This window comes from Gymnoscopelus braueri, assembly GCF_963280865.1.
Source record: "Gymnoscopelus braueri genome assembly, chromosome: 20".
NCBI classification, from domain to species: domain Eukaryota; kingdom Metazoa; phylum Chordata; class Actinopteri; order Myctophiformes; family Myctophidae; genus Gymnoscopelus; species Gymnoscopelus braueri.
Genome location: NC_137622.1, coordinates 27,411,101 through 27,427,243, shown reverse-complemented (window position 1 = coordinate 27,427,243; position 16,143 = coordinate 27,411,101).

Here is a 16,143-nt window from a genome sequence, read left to right as displayed (position 1 = left end):
CTGTAGCTGACACTCTGCTACTGCCAGCCCAACCTCTGGGGGGAAATCCATGTCATTGTTACTGAAATTTGTGACCACAGAGGTGCCATTGCAACGGGATGCTAAAATATGTAACCGCAGATGGTGAACTAGAAGCAGCACATTACAAACAGCAATACGTACAACTATCAAACAGACACCACAGAAAATAGTTTTTGGTTCATTTGAACATGGCCTCTAGCTCTGCAAACGCAGACTGATGGACGAGGTGGGTATTGTGTTTGGGAAAAGGATGACGGCATGACACAGTCGTTTGCCTGGGGAAGATGGAACCCATGTTTCCTCTCTGCTCGCTTCATACACACATACATATACACAGACAGATAAATCGATCCCAGAACCTTCAGGCATAAGCAATAGAATGCAACACTAACAACACTAGACATGATGACACAAATGACAGCAGAACAAAACAATGAAATAGCTTATACATCACTGATGACCAAGTGTGCAGACATAACAGAGGGCACCAGTCTAGTATTACAGTAAGTTCCTTTAAAAAGTCTCATGACAAATAGATACAGTTAATTAACGAGGCAACCTAGACCTGTGCATATTTGAGCCTCTTAAGCACTCTCTGGTGGACACGTTTGCAGACAGTGTGACATACATTCATATACTGTACCAAACTTCAAAACAGACAGACAGCCTCATTACAAGTTTTGCATTACTTCATGCCATATGTAACTCTGCACAGAGTAGAGGCTTTTGGATTGACAAAGCACAACAGAGTGCAGTGAATATATTAATTATATTTAATATCAGCTCAAGTGTTTCTTTCTCTCCATCCATGCTCTGCCCTTTCTTACCCGTCTGTCTGTCTCTCTGTTTCTCCTAGCCTCTCCCTCTCTCCCTCTTTGCATCACTCTCGGTATTTACAAACAAGAACGAAATGACAAAAGTCATATTCTACCAGGTGCTCTGTGTGTGTGTGTGTGTGTGTGTGTGTGTGTGTGTGTGTGTGTGTGTGTGTGTGTGTGTGTGTGTGTGTGTGTGTGTGTGTGAGAGTGTGTGTGTGTGTGTGTGTGTGTGTGTGTGTGTGTGATTGTTTTCATAGACCTGATTACTTGTTTTTCGGATTGCTTGTTTCTTGCCAAACCTGGCAACATTATATGCGACGCTAAACGCTAATAATGTTTTTTATATAAGTGGTGGCAACATTTTTAGACACCACACGGGTCTTCCCAACAATAGCGAAGATTGATGTCAGTGTTAACATGGCCAAATAATAACCCTAGGTCTAATGAAGCATGCTAGCATTTAGGCTAACTCTCCTGCTTGAGGCAGCAGTGCAACTTGCACTGTCTGCAACTGTTGCAGTGTGAATGAGGGGAGCGGAGGGCGGTTACTGCGGAGGACGGGCCGTCTCCCCATTGGCTTAAAGACCGGGCCGAAGGGGAAGTGTCCCCATTGGCTTAAAGGAGTGAAGGACAGCCAGGACAGCCAATGATGAATAGGTGGCGACTAGGTGGCGACTAGGTGTCGAATGATGATGATTAGTCTGACTGTTTGTAGACTCAGGTGCTCTTCGAGCACCTGGTAAAAAAAAAACTATGCCCCTGGTGTTCCTTTTCTCCAAAGTATAAGACAGATTGAAGAATAAGAGCTTCCATTGGGTTCTAGTCTGTGAACACCAATGATGCAGTGCAATAGCAGACACTTCTTTAACAGTGCTTACAACTCTGGAAACCAGGAAATGGAATACTTCTGGGTTTTCATTCTAGCTGTATAATCAGGAAATTAGTTTAGACTTTAGAGCAAATCAGGTGAGTCAAGAAAGGAAAGTGTTTCTGACTAGACAGGGCCTACTCACGAACGATACAAGCAGTGGCGCAGCCAGAACGCTATTATAGGCTGGGCCTGAGCAGGAGCGGGTGGGTCCGCGAAGCGCGCGCGCGAACATTTGCGGTTATTGCGCGGATATTGGGCGTTTTTTTGTTACTTTATTTCGGTTTTAGGGTTAGGGTTAGGGTTGGGTTAGGGTCATGTTATTTAATTCTAATTTTTGCCTGATTTTACAGATTTTTTATCCAAAAATGTATTATAAAAGAATTAACAAAAAAGAATTCCCCCCAATTTATTTTTTTGCTAAATCGATTGGGTGGGCCAGCTCTCTATGTGGGTGGGCCGGGCCCACCCATGGCTGCGCCCCTGGATACAAGTCGGGAACGATACAAATTGAAAATGCATGCCCCACTCAGTTAATAAATACCTGTTGTACACGTTTTCAGAGTATTCATTGTACCCATCCCTTTTATGTGTCCCTGTCTGTGTCCCTTTATATGGAGTTCTGTGTTAGGCATGCCCAATTATGGAGTCAGTATCATGGTGATTTGTGATCAGGTGATCTGACCGAGTTTGAAGTCAACTGGTCCGATATATGGGCATGCCCATATACTGTAGGGACATATTGGTCAGATTGGCGGTTCTCGACAACCTGATCTCCGGCCATCCAACTGACTCGATAACAGGCACTGCACTCCGTCGAGTTCTCTGCAATCCGCGCTCTGAGTTTGAATTTGATTGGTCAGACAGTTCTCAAGATATGTGAACTACTGTACAGATGAGCAAATGCACACGTGCATGCACACAGAGATTTCATGCATTTATAGTAGGATTCCTCTGACCACAACCTTTAAGATCTGCTAGTCTGTATCAGAGTTGTCTATGAAAGAGTGATGGAAACCACAGCTCTTTGATATAACATTCCAGAGAGGAATTGCTTGGGAAAATTCCAGCTTTTGCTTTCCCTCTCGACCATCACGAAGTAAAAGGAATGAGCCTGTCGACGGTCATTTGAGATCTGATAGTTGATGGATAACAGGGTGGCAGGGTAAAAAGTAGATAGAGTGCCCATGTGATCAGAGAAGAGACCCACGAACATCTCATCACAAAAAGAAAAAATTCAAAGGGAAAACATAGCCGATACATAGCTGAACACGAATGTTCACAAAACAGTACACAAATGATAAAATGCTTAAAGGACTGTACAGATGCTCTGGCATGTTTAATCCATTGACAACGACTCGTCAGCTAACACAGGAATGCTGTCCGAGCCTTCCCTTAATCACCCTGGACAACGCTCCACTCATCCTAGATTGTTCTCCCTCCTGGCTCTCAAACTGTGGAATAAACTCCTCATTGCAGTCAGAACTGCTCACCCCCAATTTTCCGCCGTAGTCTGAAGACCCTGACCCACCTCTTCATTAGTTTTTTATTGACTAGAGTTCATGCTTACTCTGCTTATTCCGATTTCGCACTTGCAAGTTTCTCGGGATAAGACTGTCTGCTACGCCTAAATTGTAATTGTAATTACATACATGGTTCAATACAACCTCACCCTCTGCCTCACCCTATTCCCCCCTCTGTCTTGCTGATTGATCGCTTGTCTGATGTCACACACAATAGACCATTGCTTAACAACGTTAATTGTTATTGCCTAGCAACGCCCCTTCGTGCAATGTCAGTGCTGCGATGTCAGGCATGTCCATACTGTAGTTGGGCATAAAACCAATAATGATCCACAGAAAATGTTTGTTTGTTTTTGGGGTCATAGTAGCTGTATGCACGCTTCCAGTCTCTACCATTCACCATGTCATGGAAATGAGCAAAACTGCAATAACAAGGGTGTAATAAGGGTGCCAAAATAATAAACCAACACAGTGATTCATACCTTCGAGCTTGAACCCCTAATAACCATGACAGAGAAAATGCGAGTGTGGTAGTGGAAGGGTGGGAGTATATGTGTGGATGTTAACCCCATCGGCAAGTGAAACCACACAGGCTCACGCCCTGTAAAAACACACGAAAGCAGGTGTTAATTTCTAAATAACCCAAACGCCCCTGTCCCCGTGAACACAATTCCACTCCATCTTAGAGTAAACATTGCTCATAGAACTGGCATCCAACGGCCTCTTATAGATTCAGCTTACCCCAATGTGCAGGGGGGAGAAATTACATGTCAGAGACCGTGACAGCGTGATTAATTTGTGACCGTATTATGGCATAGTAATCCCCTTCATGACGGCATGATCCATCACACAGGGGTGCCACAGCCAGCAAGAACAACGTAGCCCAGGCCCAAGATGGATCCTCACCCCTCTCCCCATACAGTCATAACAAAACAACTTGATAGAGTCAGGACAGGATGGCGTAGGTGGCGGACAAAGATGAGTTGGGTGTTTGGGTTAGGGGGAACTTAGAGAGGGAGGGAGACAGAGATATATGAGAGTGAGAGAGAGACAGAGAGAGAGAGAGAGAGAAAGAGAGAATGTTTTTGTATGCTAGGCAGTTCTTTCTTTGGGTCATGCATCCAGTTTACACATGAGCATACATGTGTTCCTGAGAACAGTCCAGTATGTGCGCACATGTGCACAGTACACTCACACCTGCATTCTGTGTGTGTATGAGTCTGGCTCTCCCACTGTTAAAGTGTGTTTTTCAGCACAGTGTTTCACATGGGTTACTCTGCTCTCGTGTCTCTCAGCTCGCCCTCGATGGTGCTGGAAAGTACATTAACTAATTTACTAAAGAACTGTATACTTAAAATTTTGAGGTACTTCTACTTATCTCGAGTAAGTCTTTTTTTATACTTCTACTCCACTACATCTGAGAGGCGAATATTTGTTACGCTAAATGGTAAATGGTGCATTTATATAGCGCTTTTATCCAAAGCGCTTTACATAGATTGTGCATTACACCCATTCACACACACACATTTACACACACCGATGGCGGAGGAAACCATGCAAGGCACCAACCTGCTTTTATACTTCCGCTATGTAATAATAGACAATCTACGAGCTCAAAACACTACAGTACGTGGTGGGGTCGCAGATTGGCAATTTTTAAAAGAAGTTTGACACATTTTAAAAACTTCAGTACTTTTACATTGGTACTGTAAGTATATATGTATGCCAATACTTCTGTATTTTTACTCAAATACATTTTGAATTCAGGTCTTTACTTGTAACAGAGTATTTTTATTTTATTAAAAAAAACTACTTAAAACTACGGAGTACTTTTTCCACCACTGGTATCTACACACAGCAGGCACCAATAACCACCAGGATTACAAGGCATCAGAGAGCACTAACCAGGCTGAGGCACTGCTCAGCTTTATTGCGGATAAATTACATATTGATCTTAGTACTCTGCTGGGGGGGGGGGGGAGGGGGCGGTTGAGGCTGAGCTGTTGAATTGACTATTGAGGTTTGTCTGTGAAATTATGATCAATTCCTTGCTGTCCTGGTCCCTTGTGCGCGCGTGCGTGTGTGTAAGATGCTTGGTGTGCAAAACCATATTTTATCACATTTCACTTATTTGTATGTGTGTGGATGGGTGTATTTGCGTCCCTCCATACATACATTCACGCATGTGTTGGTTTATCCTGTGTTGTGTTGTGTGTGTGTATGTGTGTGTGTGTGTGTGTGTGTGTGTGTGTGCACACGGCCGTGCGCGCATGTGTGTACGTGTGACAGAGAAATACTGTGCTAAAGTCTATATTAGGTGTCATGCTGTTCCCCCATTCACTGCGATAATATGATTAAGAGCTACCCATGGCGCTTTGTGTCCGTGTCTGTGCATGCATTATGTGCTTCGCAGTGTGTGTGTGTGTGTGTGTGTGTGTGTGTGTGTGTGTGTGTGTGTGTGCATGCAGGGGCCTGGTCTGCAGCCAAAAGAGCCATCTAAATTTGTGTTATCCCCTCTTCCCTACAGTGGCAAAGCAACGAGGTGGATGCAGGCACCATGCACAATGCAATCCGCAACCTGGGCCAAATCATCACCCAACTATCGCCCTATACAAGATTATATTAACGCTGTACATGCTTATGGTTATATTAACACTGACCTCTACGGTATGGTAGCTGCTGCTGCACATGGGACTTCACGGGTCCATGTGGTTTAGGCTCTGAAACCCCTCCTTTATAACCGCTTGCCTGCAGGATGAGAGTAACTACAAGTGCTATCCAATCTGCTGATGTGGAGTTTTTATTCTCCCTGTGAGTGAGTGAGTGTGTGTGTGTGTGTGTGTGTGTGTGTGTGTGTGTGTGTGTGTGTGTGTGTGTGTGTGTGTGTGTGTGTGTGTGTGTGTGTGTGTGTGTGTGTGTGTGTGTGTGTGTGTGTATATATATACACACACACACTATGCATGCATGCATCTGTGTGTATGTGCACTAAAGCTGCAAATATGGATTATTACCTTTGCTGTGATTATTCTGCTGATTACGTTTAATATTTATTGAATAATCAAGAAACAAATCAATGTGAAGAATGGCAAACCATCGATTTTTCTTACAATAGATAATCAATTATTCCTATAAACTGTTGCAGGCCTAGCTCACTTTACGGTCTAATGCTATTTAAAGACGTACAAGCGTAGGGGCAGTGACTCAGGAGGTAGCACAGCTGTCTGGGAACCTCTTAGCTTCATGTTGTGTGTCCTTGAGCAAGACACTGAACTCCTAATGGCTTCATCAGCACCCATAGGTCACTACCCCCTGCTCCTAATGGTTGCCATGGGTGAAATGCAAGGAAGGAATGTATCTATGGTGATCAACACAAAGGGTGTTTTTATTAATCTCCACCAGGTGAAGCTGGGTGGAGATTAATGTTTTCAACCCTGTGTGTGTGTGTGTGTGTGTGTGTGTGTGTGTGTGTGTGCGCACGTCTACAGCTAATCTCGCAAACTACTACACTGACTAGTATCACATTTCTTGTGCACGCTGCCAGCAGTCCAAGGAACTGTCGAATATCTTTCACCGACAGCTGTTATTTTTGATCCACCATCCCTCCAATGGATATAGGATACATATCCAGACTGTGGATTAAGTGTAACTAACAGTTGAGCTCCGGCATATAGGAGCTACACTACACTACAATTCACTCCTGTCAGCTGATAATCTGTGAAAAGTTCTTTTTTGAAAAAGGCCTTTTTCCACTGCACCATAGATTACACGGTAGATAACCATTCCAATTGCATTGCCATTTGCACACAGTCTGGCCTGGCACAGTTTGAATCGGGCCAGCCACCCCGGCAGTGCCAGCTGTACCGTGGATACAATTTTGAGGTTGAAGTTATTCATTTAAATGAATGTGCTATGATTATTTGTACAAATGTATGTCGATTTGTAAATGTATCATTTATTATAAATGATGATGAACTATTTTTGCAAATTATAAATGATTTATGATTTACAAAAATAGTTTGTGTATTTATCATGAATGTCATTTGTACATCTGCAGCTCTCTCTCGCATGTGCACTGTTGAATCTGCATTTGTGAATTGACCACCACATGCATTCATTCCTTCTTCCACTGATGTTATTTTAAGAGATCCTTGACACTCTTTTGGATCTACACATCAGATGAGCGGTTGTCCAGAACCGGCCCACACATTCCGAACGAAGGCCACACACACATTCCGAACGAAGGCCACACACACATTCCGAACGAAGGGCTATGCCCTGAATGGTCATTGCACTAGACTAGTATATTCAAGCGAGCCTGAAATAATTCATAATAGGTACTGTAGATCATTAGGTACTTCACTCATCCCCGACGGGAAATTAAGGATAATAATAATCGGTTAGTTATTTTGTCGACAGACAAAAGAAATCCCCCATATGTTTAATGGATGGTTCCTCCTGCTTAAGCTTAAGTGGTGAGTAACTGAAAGGTTTTATTTCTGAGGAAGCCCTTGAACAAAGGATAGAAGATAGCCAATGATGTTAACTAAACAATGATTACGATCATACAACAATGATGCACAACGGTAAAATTCATCTAGGAAAAAAAGAAAAAGATTTATGGATTAAAATTAAATTGAATTTAGTGTGCAACTTTAACCTGCAACCCTATAATGTGCACTGTACAGTATGTGTCTATCGCTCCCTGTGTCTGTACTAAATGTAAAATGTACAGTATGTGTTCATGCCTGTTCTGCCTTGAAACAGCATATATTTAAGTATGTATATAATGTGTAATTGAGCAAATTATCTCACAATATGTTGCTTATTAATCACACAGCCAAGGATGGATGACCCTAAAACCCATTTTCCTGTATCACTCAAAACCACATGTCTTAAGTCCAGCAGCTCATACAACTCATATCAAAGCAAATGTGCCATTCAAAATGGGGAGCATTTAGCACCAGAGCTATGATCCGAGCAGCTATGCTGCTACTTAAGTCTGAGCAATTCTCTCTCTCTCTTTTCGTGTGTGACCGTTTATGCATGGACGCTAAATACAGATGAGGGGTGGGGTGGAGGAGTGGTGGTGATGGCATAGTGATTTTGAGTCTGAAATTGCTTCTGCAAGGCCTCCTTTTAGCTAGAGAACTTAGGGAGGGAATCTAATAAAAAAAAATCCCTTTCGATGGTGAAGAGCCTAAATCTTTCGGGGGGATTTTGTACAATATGGCCCTTGTGTACTCTCTCTGCTTAGTGTGAACGTGTGCGTGCTTGTGTGGGTGCATGCAGGTGGAAGTGTGAGTATGTGCATGTATTTGTGTGCGTGCGTGCTTGTGTATCCTCCTCCTACCTCTTCCCTTTCCCCCTTTCTGGCCCTTCCTCCACTTTATGCTGTATGTCTTCACTCCTCTCTTTAATATGCCTTTGAGGAGCAAATCCTATGCCATAAATGAGAGCAATAACACAATTTTTACAACACAGCAGATGTCACTGTGTTTCTGGGGGTGTTTTGTCCCCTTTGACTGCACCATACTGTACCACATCTACTCTGCACCAGAACTCTGTTCATGACTGTTTGCTGCATTTACAACCAAAATGACAACATGTCCACTATTTGGACAATGTCACACCTGCTCTCTGGAAATGACGCAAGGCAGTTTGAAAGTAAAGCACCATGAACCATTATAACTGCTGAAACCTAAAAAGGGTAATTACTCTGCTTGCAGCAATGTGTGGTCCTGTGTGTGTGCGTGTGTGTCTGTCTGTTAGTAAAATAACCTGACAACAGATGGCTGGATTTTGGTAAAACTTGGGAATGATAGTGTGCCCCAGAGATAATTAATTAAATTTTGGGTAAATAAAAGCCAAAAGGTCAATGTCACGATCAAGTTCAAAGTTACATTATTGGTCATATTTCAGGTATGTACAGTAGAGGTGTAAAACAAGAGGGGTTGGTATGGGCAGGTTTTCATTTTTAAATAAGGAAAAAACAGCCATATTTGTTAGATACGTTGGCAGCATACTTCAAAAGGAAGTAAAACAAATTTCTGGCATGCCGACTGAAAAGGTTATCTGCGGACAAAATTATTTCATATCTGATGTGGCTCCGCTTTGAGTGCTGTGTGAGTGAACTGTCATTTTGCCATCTTGATCCCCATTCCCCACTCTTTGTTTTCATCACCCACGGACGTGCTTTGTCTCAGAGATTTTGCCACCTTGATCTCGACTCTTTGTTTTCATCACCCACCGACGTGCTTTGTCTCAGAGATTTTGCCATTTCTGGCGACAGACACTATTCTGTGGAAAAAGCGTGTGCCAGAATGAATTGTTATCTGGTTGTGTTTGTAGTCACTCAGAGAGAGATTATAGAGGTTTGTACCCATAATCTCCACAGCCAACCCCTCTTGAAAACTGTCCATGATACATTGCTGGCAGATTGCAGAGACAAAAAAATCTTTTCACACATGATTATTATTATTAGGAATCTTTTCTGCAATGGAAATGTTTTGCTGTTGAATTGATTTCTGCGTTATTTCGATAGCGACAGTGAGAGAGACGGACAGACAACAGCAGGGGAATGACACACAGCAAACAGTCAGACCGGCAAGGAGTCAAGCCAGGGACACACTGAAGAAGGCATTTGGTATGCGTCCTAATCATTCGGCTATCAGGTCGCCCCAATGTTCACATTGGTATCCTCTACAGTGATGTCGAGTTGGTTACAAAATCTTGGAATTGCAAGGAGTGCCAAAAATAACTTGGGTAAGGTTTGTTTTCTCTGCAATTACGGCATTCTGTTCTTGACCACACCGAAGTTGGTTTCCGCAAGAAGTATGCTGCAGCCTTTAGTGTGTGTTTAAAATACATTATCTAATGTATAATCTACTGTTAAAGGGGATGAAACACTCTCATGGAAATCAGATTCCAGGTTTTAAAATACAGAATGTGATAAGTATTATGTGAAAAGCAGCGGAGGTGGGTGGGGTGAGGGCGGGGAGGAAGTCTGTCTGGACATTTTCGAAGCAAACGAGAGCCCAAGTGTCCTGCCTTTGAGCCTCATCTCCCAGACTCCCAATACTCCAATCATTTAAAATTCAAAAAATATCTACAATCCTGCGCAAAGAATTGAGAGAGCGCCCACCACAGCAGGATGCCTTATCAGAAATGCATTATATATTAGGCCATTGTGCAATCGTATCAATGTGGCTAACAAAACTATTGAGAAAAGAATCCCCCACAAGGGGCACGCTTGAGAATTAAGGCTGGGGTTGCTCGACGATATTAGCCCATCTACAGTATGTAGGCTACAAGCTCAGAATGCGCCATGACGTGTTGTGCGCTTGTACTGTAGTTCTCCTTCCTGTGTTACTTTATTTCCCCAGTGGTACAACAAGTTTGAAGTCAGACGGTGCCCGCGTTATGCCCGGGACAGGTATACAACAGACATACAGACACAGGTTCTGTAATTTAATAGACAGATTAGGTATACCTTTGTCACGGTCTGCTCCGCAGCCCTTGGACTTTGTCAGTGTTTATTAGTTTTTGGACCTTTACTTTTCCTGTTCTGTTTTGGTCTTCTAGTTCTGTGTAATTTGTTGCATTGGTGTTTGCTCGTTTGCCTGTTAGCCTATCCTCAGCTGAGTTTACTTTGAGTTCACCTGTGTGTAGTTAGACCCTTGTCTATATATACTCCCCTGTGTGTTCAGCTCTTTGCAAGTTTGTTGTTCAATGCCACTGTGAGTGTGTGTGGCTTTAAGCCTTCAGTCTGTTTAGCCTTGTTCTTGTTCCTGTATCTGGATTTTTGCCTGCCCTGAGTTTGGGTCTCTGCATTTGGGTCCTATTCCTCATCTCACCGTAACAACTTTAAACTGTTAACAGTTGAAATACTGTAAAATGATATGTTAAAAAAGGGCCGGCTGTCGGCCAAATGGCTGTACATTGGAGCCTCTGCGGCCGGCTACTTTTGAACTGAATTGTTATTAATGTATAATGTTGTTTATCCTTTCTGGTCGCCCTGCGCCTCCCTCCATATGCATCAGTTGCATAGCCTACATTGGTCAGAACACTTGTAAAGAAAACAAATACTGCTGTCACTAACTGCATAAGTGTACATGCACTTGTCAATCAAACGCGATTCAAGTGTTTTAATGCTTCGTTCCCTCACATATAACTCACATGTAATTTAAGTGCATTTGCTAATATTATATGCCAACTGTTCCGAGTTGAATAGGCTACAGCTGCGTGGTGCAAACTTAATTTAATCTAACTACGCCATAACGCCAATGTAGGTAGATATTTGACGGTCTGGCGTGACACCTCTGTGAGAAACTACAAGCTAACAACGCGTCGCATCGACTGTTGCCTGGTGTATGCTTCATCATACCACTGTCGTGCGGCTAACAGAGCCCGATCTACTTGTCTTGTAGTCTGTAGACCGCCTATGAATGTTAACCGCATGACACCATCGTGCGACAAAGTATAAACCGGGCTTGTTCTGCACCATCTCTAGTGACAGAACAGGCACATACAGTGCTGAATCCAGCCATCTGTTGTCAGGTGCTGTGTGGTGGTACACAAGATTGCATTGGGATTCATAGGTTAGGTGATATACTGATCATACTTATTACAACAGAATAACGGTTAAATAGGCACACAACTTATTGTGTGTGAATTATAATGATGGCCTCAATAAACATAACATATTGATATAGCCCATAGGAAACAGCTGTCTTCTTTCTTTAAGAAAAAGTGTGTCAGTTTATACAAAATGATACAAAAATGCGTTTACATGTTGTGTAATTAATATTACTTTTAAAATTTCACCATAAAAGTGTATAATTAGACAGAGATCTAACCCATCCCCTGATGTAAATATTTCATTAGAAATTTTAAAACAGTTTTCATTATGAGTATGATTGAGTTAATATTTAACCACACAACCAGGGACCTCCTCCGAGAAAGAGGCAGAGACCCAACTTGGGAGGTCTTATATAGAGCTAAAAAGGCATGTATTTGACCTAGGTGTCCTATCGAAAGTAAATAGTTTTTCATCTGGAGAAAAATGCTCATGGATGTAATGTTTAGAATAGAGACATAAACACCATGCATGCACGCACGTGCACCCGGCTGGCTACTTGTTTGACCCAGCTGGACATTGTGTTGACTAGTGGAACACCCTGGTTACCGTTTTAAAAGTACCGGTTTGGCACCTTTATAACCCAAACAATACAGTCCTCCTGTACTATTGAATTGTCACTGTTTTGTGCCAAAGCAAGTTCCTATAGTATCTCAGACTCCCAAATCCAATTTCTCATACCAGCCAATAAAATGACTATATCTGATTAATACATATTAAATGCAGGCTCTAAATCAAAAATGACATGATATTGCCGACACAAGCTGATAAGTAACTAAGGACGTGGCCTCAAATAACCACCGGATGAGTAAGGCAAGGGGGAAAACGTGTGCATTTTCAGTAAAGCTGAAACAGCAACACTGCAATCATTCCCTGTGGCAGCATATCATTCCCTCTTTTCATCGTAGTTGTAGGTAGGCATCACTTGTGAATGCACATCCTCCCCTCTTCATGTGCGCTGAGTTTTGAACAGGAGAGCGTACTTAAGTTCCCTCAGCCCGTTACCAATTGATGAGCTTAATTTCTACATTTGAAATGGAATGGGCATACTGGATGCTTTGCAGTGTTGTCCTTGTATCCTATGGACTTTGCTTTGTGTCGAGTGTTTTTCCCGGATGGAGAGAAAAATGTACAAGCCCCACACATATCTGTGTTCCATACATAAACTCAAATATTAACACTAATACATATGATAACAATACTGGTACATGTACAATTTCGTGTTAAATTGTTGTGTAACCACCGTCAGCAATATACTTTAGTGCTTGACATTTTTTAAAGCCTGAGATTCACTCTGAATGAAAAGTGCAATACAAATAAAATGTATTATTATTATTAAATAATATTCTATAAATATAATAAACTAAATATACAACACTTGCATATTTCTTGTATTATCTAGTGTTTAAATAAATCGAAGCCAGGGGCAAATTATTTATTACAGATTATGTTCAATTAAACATATTTTATTAAATTAGAATTTATTATATGCCAACACGAACCCTGTACGCAACAGGAGCCTTCTCTTATGACCCCAGAAACGATGTATGAGAATGTTCTCTCCAGAGGTATGCTGTGCGTGGCTTCAGTTATATGAGTGCATGCTTCAGCGGCCATTCCAACCTCAGCATCTTATGAATATCTCAGCAAATTGCTAAGGGACTGTTGCCGTACATACAGAATCTGAAACAAACTAAGTGGGGAGGAGAAAGGGCCATCTCTGTGGTTTGGGAGACAACTGTTTAAAATGCGCTTAACCATATTTTGATCGGGCATAATTGTTCACTGTGCATAATCTAATTACCATTTTTCCATTTGACTTGATGCACTTATATTTATCAAAGTATTTCGAGTTCAATGCATACCCATATGTCTGTTGCCATCACTTGCTCACTCTCCTTCCCAGGTTTCATGGCGAATGAAGGACGTCCCCTTGTCTTGCCGTCGTCCCCCTTTGGGTTTAAGAAAAAACAAAACAAAAAAAAATATATATATATATTTTACATGCATAGATGATCAACAGTATCGAGCCTTGGCTTGTGCCAGCGATTGCATGACTAGCACCAGTAGGCTACATCCCATAAGGTTGGAGGTGCAGGAGCATTGGTATTGGCTAGTTATTAGAGTAGAACCCATAAGGCGGATGGACAGCCACCGAATTGGCAAGTTCCAATAACCATAACCTCGCAGGATGCATATCCTATAGCCTGGAAAGACGACTGCTCTGTGATTATTAATGAATAAAAATGACTAATTAATATAATTGTCATTGACTGATTTGTCTGCACAAGACATATGACACTAGTTAGCGCAATAGTATGCAAGATTCACTGTGGACAGACAGACAGACAATTATTATTTTCTGATTGCCTTTGTAAGTAAATGATGTTATGGGGTACATATCAGCTTTGCTCAGCCTCTACACACGCACACATTTTATTTATGTCCACACAAAGGAAATTGCATACAAGGACAGGCTGCCAATCATCAGATCAGCAGATATAGCACAACACTCCCCACTCCTGTTTCGACAACTTGGCATGTCCCTGGCTAGACCACCAGAGGAAACAAATGGGCCCGAAAGTCCACCCATTGCTGTTCCGACAGTGGACGGACACACAGCTAGAAGGCCGGGTCCATCGCCTCTCTTCCCGGTAGCTGCTCACGGGAGGGATTGCCAGGCAGTGTCGGCTGTTGGTATACTCCGTCGGTGAGCGAAGCGCCTCGCTTCGCGCCGCGTTTCGAGCTTGTGGATCTGCATGCAAGCTTGCGCTCGTGATGAAGCACACAGTCCACAGAAGTTGCAAATGAATCTTAAATCTGCACCTAATACATTACAAACTGTGGTAGTTAAAACGGGTGCGGTTGCTGAATGTTTTTAAAAACAACATTAGCGTTCACCAGCACCTCAACTCTGTCGCCTTCTCGTGCGTGCACACACACACACAGTGTCACATCTGAGCTTGTGAGCTACTGCTTGGTAGTAAGGGTTTTCATTTGTTATTGTGGCCTCACTGGCCTGCTATTACAGTGTAGTATAATTAAAGTACTGTAATACCACTGATAATTCTTCTGTGCTGATTTATTGGTGTGGTTTTCTCATTCGGCCTTGGAGGAATTGCTATTATTTATGTTTGGGTTCTGAGGTTATCTGCAGCTACTGTAGTACTGACATTTTTGTTGTAATTTTATCCCTTTTAATTCACAGCACTTGCCAATACATAGACATCTGAAAATGTAAATCATTCGATGTTCCAATTATTACCTGCCGATCCTTGATGGCTGATATCAACATACGTACATACTTCCCACATCCCCCCTGTCTGTTTGTCTTTGCAAAGGACTATGAGGAACATCTTCACTTGAGGAGTGAGGAGGGGGAATAAGAGGGATCAAATCCAGTGTTGCTGTTGATTTGCAAGTTCTGTGAATTAATATTGACATTGCAGACCAATTGTCCCTCCAGCCTATAGGATACGTGTACCTGAAGAAGTAGCCAGTCGGGTGCAAGCTCTCTGTCCAACATATGGGATCTACACTACAGTAGGTTCTGTCCCATTGGCTGTAAGCATGCAACTATACTGCATCATAATTGATAATATAATCATGTAAAACACAGATTTTCCAGCTCTTAGATTTTCCACCTCTTAGTTACTCTAACATTGTTTTGTCAACACTGTCAACATAGTTTTGTTGTCATTGGGGAGATTTCAAAAGATCGCAACAAGGAGAAGTGTCCGTTCCACACACAACGCTGCTGACACATACACAGAGAAGGAGAGCGGGAGAGATTTATTGACTGAAATGTTTTTTGACAATGTTTATATGTACAGAAAATACATAACAGTACATTTACACCACCATCAAAAGGATGAAACGCAAAAAAAGCCAAAAGCTTATTGTCTCCGCCAGGCCGAAAGGCATGGCGAGAGAGTATGTTTTACCCCCTGTCCGTCCGTGTGTCCGTTTGTGTGTCCGTGTGTCCGTGTGTCCGTCCGTCCATCTGTCTGTGAACAGCTAATCTCAGGCACCGTTGGCCCGGTCGCTGCGAAACTGTGCACACACACTCCCTGGATGCCAATTCAGAACCTCTGCCCCAAATATTTCACATGGGCCTGTTATAGCGCCACCAGGAGGCCGATTTGTGCAAAACCCTTTTTTTTTTATTACTCCTACAGATTTTATCCAAACATCACACAAATCGGTACACAGTATCTCTATAGTCATGTGATCAAGACGGATCTGTCTGATTTTCCACATTCCATCCTGATTGGCTAA